General features: G+C 40.8%; 1 protein-coding gene across 2 annotated transcripts in view; it reads left to right on the forward strand.

Annotated features, from left to right (window-relative positions):
* LOC133665071 (kidney mitochondrial carrier protein 1) overlaps positions 1 to 2,770 on the forward strand; it is a 73,831-nt gene extending 71,061 nt beyond the window's left edge. Inside the window, exon 9 of one of the 2 annotated variants that reach the window (XM_062070244.1) lies at positions 1 to 2,770. This exon is cut by the window's left edge and continues 1,166 nt beyond it. The gene's annotated coding sequence lies outside the window, so the exon portion shown is untranslated. The other variant, XM_062070245.1, reaches the window with a different exon arrangement.
* Positions 2,771 to 4,973: the final 2,203 nt, after the last annotated feature.

The raw sequence follows: 4,973 nt of genomic DNA on the forward strand, positions 1-4,973 counted from the left end.
TCACCACAGTGAGAGCAGCTGACGATCACTGCAGCCATTCCCCTCTGAGTTAGCGAGCTGGTGAGGGTGATGGTGAGTCCACACACTTCAAAAAGGCTTTGGTGAGTGCGTTTAAAAAAAAATAAAGTTCTAAATTGGGGAATATTTACGCGAGGAAACTTTGGTATACCCTGAATTATTATAATAGGGTGTATATCTGCTTGTTTGCACTACAGCTGTGTGCATCTATTTAATATATCGCCTGGCTTTTCAGTCTGAGATGCTGCATTTTTGTATTTTAATGTTGTGATGGCTGCTGCTGGATGAATATTAAAAACAAACAAAAAAAAAACAAACTGTTGACGTTCCGTGCTTTCACCACAGTGAGAGCAGCTGTCGATCACTGCAGCCATTCCCCTCTGAGTTAGCGAGCTGGTGAGGGTGATGGTGAGTCCACACACTTTAAAAAGGCTTTGGCGTGTGAGTTTAAAAAAAAAAAAAAATTCTAAAATGGGGGATATTTACGCGAGGAAACTTTGGTATACCCTGAATTATTATAATAGGGTGTATATCTGCTTGTTTGCACTACAGCTGTGTGCATCTATTTAATATATCGCCTGGCTTTTCCGTCTGAGATGCTGCATTTTTGTATTTTAATGTTGTGATGGCTGCTGCTGGATGAATATTAAAAAAAGAACAACAAAAAAAATGTTGACGTTCCGTGCTTTCACCACAGTGAGAGCAGCTGACAATCACTGCAGCCATTCCCCTCTGAGTTAGCGAGCTGGTGAGGGTGATGGTGAGTCCACACACTTCAAAAAGGCTTTGGTGAGTGCGTTTTTTAAAAAAATCTTTCTAAATTGGGGGATATTAGGCGAGGAAACTTTGGTATACCCTGAATTATTATAATAGGGTGTATATCTGCTTGTTTGCACTACAGCTGTGTGCGTCTATTTAATATATCGCCTGGCTTTTCCGTATGAGATGCTGCATTTTTGTATTTTAATGTTGTGATGGCTGCTGCTGGATGAATATATAAAAAAAACTGTTGACGTTCCGTGCTTTCACCACAGTGAGAGCAGCTGACGATCACTGCAGCCATTCCCCTCTGAGTTAGCGAGCTGGTGAGGGTGATGGTGAGTTCACACACTTCAAAAAGGCTTTGGTGAGTGCGTTTAAAAAAAAAATAAATTCTAAATTGGGGAATATTTACGCGAGGAAACTTTGGTATACCCTGAATTATTATAATAGGGTGTATATCTGCTTGTTTGCAGTACAGCTGTGTGCATCTATTTAATATATCGCCTGGCTTTTCAGTCTGAGATGCTGCATTTTTGTATTTTAATGTTGTGATGGCTGCTGCTGGATGAATATATAAAAAAAACTGTTGACGTTCCGTGCTTTCACCACAGTGAGAGCAGCTGACGATCACTGCAGCCATTCCCCTCTGAGTTAGCGAGCTGGTGAGGGTGATGGTGAGTTCACACACTTCAAAAAGGCTTTGGTGAGTGCGTTTAAAAAAAAAATAAATTCTAAATTGGGGAATATTTACGCGAGGAAACTTTGGTATACCCTGAATTATTATAATAGGGTGTATATCTGCTTGTTTGCAGTACAGCTGTGTGCATCTATTTAATATATCGCCTGGCTTTTCAGTCTGAGATGCTGCATTTTTGTATTTTAATGTTGTGATGGCTGCTGCTGGATGAATATTAAAAAAAACCAAAAAAAAAACTATTGACGTTCCGTGCTTTCATCACAGTGAGAGCAGCTGACAATCACTGCAGCCATTCCCCTCTGAGTTAGCGAGCTGGTGAGGGTGATGGTGAGTCCACACACTTCAAAAAGGCTTTGGTGAGTGCGTTTTTAAAAAAAATCTTTCTAAATTGGGGGATATTAGGCGAGGAAACTTTGGTATACCCTGAATTATTATAATAGGGTGGATTTCTGTCGTGTTTACTGCTTGTTTGCACTACAGCTGTGTGCATCTATTTAATATATCGCCTGGCTTTTCAGTCTGAGATGCTGCATTTTTTATTTTATTTTTTTTAAAAAACTAAAAAAACTGTTGAGGTTGCGTGCTTTCACCACAGTGTGGCGCTGTGGTGCTTCCAGCCCGCTCTGGAACCACTTCAATCCCCCCCTCAGCCCTCATCTTTGAGGCCACAGATCTAGCACAGTTGCTTCTGAGGGATTGCCGGGCTTCTCTCAAAACATCCACCTATGAATTATTCAGGGAGCGGCTAACAAGTAATTGTTCTTGTTTCGGTGGGTAAATTCCCAGTTTTCCCTCATCAGAGCTGTTTAGATGCCGGGCAGCTCAAGGGAGCACAGCGAGAAACATGGCGGTGAACTCTAGTCTGCGTGGCGTGTTTGTGTGCCTTGTTCTTTTTATTTTTGGGAGTGCCACCGCGGGACTTATTATTACTTGCGAATAATGTTGGAAACTTGGACCAAGGCACCACAAGTTGCACTTCTGTGTGACTTCTGCTTTGCTTTACCATTGATTTCCATAGCATATGTGCATATTTTGCTGGATGGGGTTCGGCAGCCAGCAATGCTTTCATCCCTCCAGGATTTGGCGGGCTTTTTTTTCCTGATCGCGGCGATTGAAAAAGCCGGAATTCGCCGCAGCGGTTTAAGAAAATTGCGTTAAAAGTTGTGATATTTTGAGACTTCTTTTTTTGAATTGTTGTGATATTTTTAACCTCCTATAGCGCAGGATTTTTAACAAATATTGGAAAACAAATACTGTAATGATGTTTTACTCCTTATACCACATAGACTTTAAAGTAGCTAATTGTCAAATTAAATACTTGTAAAACTAGGAAGTCAGCCCAGAAGTAGTGTTGTCCCGATACCAATATTTTGGTACCGGTACCAAAATGTATTTTGATACTTTTCTAAATAAAGGGGACCACAAGAAATGGCATTATTTAGGTTTATTTTAACAAAAAATCTTAGGGTACATTAAACATATATTTCTTATTGCAATTTTGTCCTTAAATAAAATAGTGAACATACTAGACAACTTGTCTTTTAGTAGCAAGTAAACAAACAAAGGCTCCTAATTTGTCTGCTGACATATGCAGTAACATATTGTGTCATTTATCATTCTATTATTTTGTCTAAATTATAAAGGACAATCTGTAAAAATGTATTATTAATCTACTTGTTCATTTACTGTTAATATCTGCTTATTTTCTGTTTTAACATGTTCTATCTACACTTCTGTTAAAATGTAATAATCATTTATTCTTCTGTTGTTTGGATACATTACATTAGTTTTGGATGATACCACAAATTTAGGTATCGATCCGATACCAAATAGTTACAGGATCATACATTGGTCATATTCAAAGTCCTCATGTGTCCAGGGACGTATTTCCTGAGTTTATAAACATTTTTAAAAAAGGAAAAAAAAGATATTGTGACGATAAAAAATATTGATGTAATCATAGTAGTATCGACTAGATACGCTCCTGTACTTGGTATCTGTCAGGTTCTAACACTGATGACATCTATTAAACAAGACAAGAAGCAAGGAATTAAACAGACAGAATTCAATTTGGCTCAATTGAGTAGAAACGTCTGGGCTGTACTCTTGCACAGTCTCCACCACGCTCTGACAAAAGATTGTACTCTTCTATTTGGACTTTCCCTGATTACATGGCAACAGCCGTTTCTAAAGGAAGGGGGTCGTAAACAGCCGCTGCCTTTGGTTGCAAAACAGTTTAAAAAAAAAAAGGTCGTAAAACAGTTAAAAGAAAATGTGCCTGGAGGGGTGTCAGGCCCTGCTTCCTCTCCGCTTTGTAGATCTTGGGTCAAGACAAAATCGTCCTGTGGATTACAATAGAAGAAAGAAACCGACGCCTTCGCGTCGCTTCCTATCCTACACAGTGGAATTTTACAAGCCTTTTGATTGGGCGAGCTGAACTCAATGTAACACAAAGTTTTGCGATAACTTAGATACAATTATTCTGACGGTATCATCACAGTGGATGTCAGGTGTAGATCCACCCGTGGCGTTTGCTTACATTGTGACGCCGGTGAGCTACGGTGTGTAGTGAAGCATGTTTAGCTATTCCTGATACTTGTAAGAAACGTACTTTATTCGTCGCCATCTAAGCGAGGATTAGTGATTTAGAAGTAGCTAAAACACTGTGGATGGATGTTAGCCGCTAGCTAGCTAGCCATGTTTTTTTTTAAAGCACCTCTTCCTGAGGGCATTTCAGTGTTATAGCTTCACCTTTATCGTTAGTTTTTAAGCCAAAATGCGTCCGTTCTCCCTTTTCTGTCTACGCACCGTGTCTGAGTACTTACAATTGTAAGTACTCTGTGTCTGTGCACTGCCGAACATGCTCCTCTGCTGGTAAAACCAGCAATGTTAAGGCCTTTTCAAACAGAGTATAGTACCGTTTTTTGATTCATTAGTACCGCGATACTATACTCGTACCGGTATACCGGACAATCCTACCCAGAAGAAATATGCGTGAGAACGACAATGGTGCAGTTTGTTCGTAAAGAGTTGATTTATTGTTAAAGGTTGTTCCGTCTTCGTCGACACAAGAACCAAAAATGAGTTTTGATTATCCTGATTGGACAAAGTTGCAATGTGGCGCATAATTCACAAGTATTTGTCGAATTTGCATGAATTGGCGCGATCGCAACGTCGCAAGTTCCCGGAGGGACTGATGTTTGTCCAATTACCGAACCACCTGACCCTCGCTGGGTAAGTCTGGTGGAAAACACAAACAAGTGTTCAGGATTTGGCCTCCGACAACCCGTTGGCGTGGCGTCCTCCACAAGCTGGACGAGTTTGGCCAGAAGGGATTCCGGCAGTCACGGCCATGCTGCATTGTGGCTTGTATTTGCTGCCTGGCCCAAGGGTGCGTGGGGAAGGGGAAGGGGGGGGGGGGTCTGGCACTATTGTGTTCCAGGGATCAGAGTGAGCTTTTGTGTCGGGAGGGATAAGGCTATATGCTGCGCTCCAA

Source organism: Entelurus aequoreus, linkage group LG14 (genome assembly GCF_033978785.1).
Source record: "Entelurus aequoreus isolate RoL-2023_Sb linkage group LG14, RoL_Eaeq_v1.1, whole genome shotgun sequence".
Lineage (NCBI taxonomy): Eukaryota > Metazoa > Chordata > Actinopteri > Syngnathiformes > Syngnathidae > Entelurus > Entelurus aequoreus.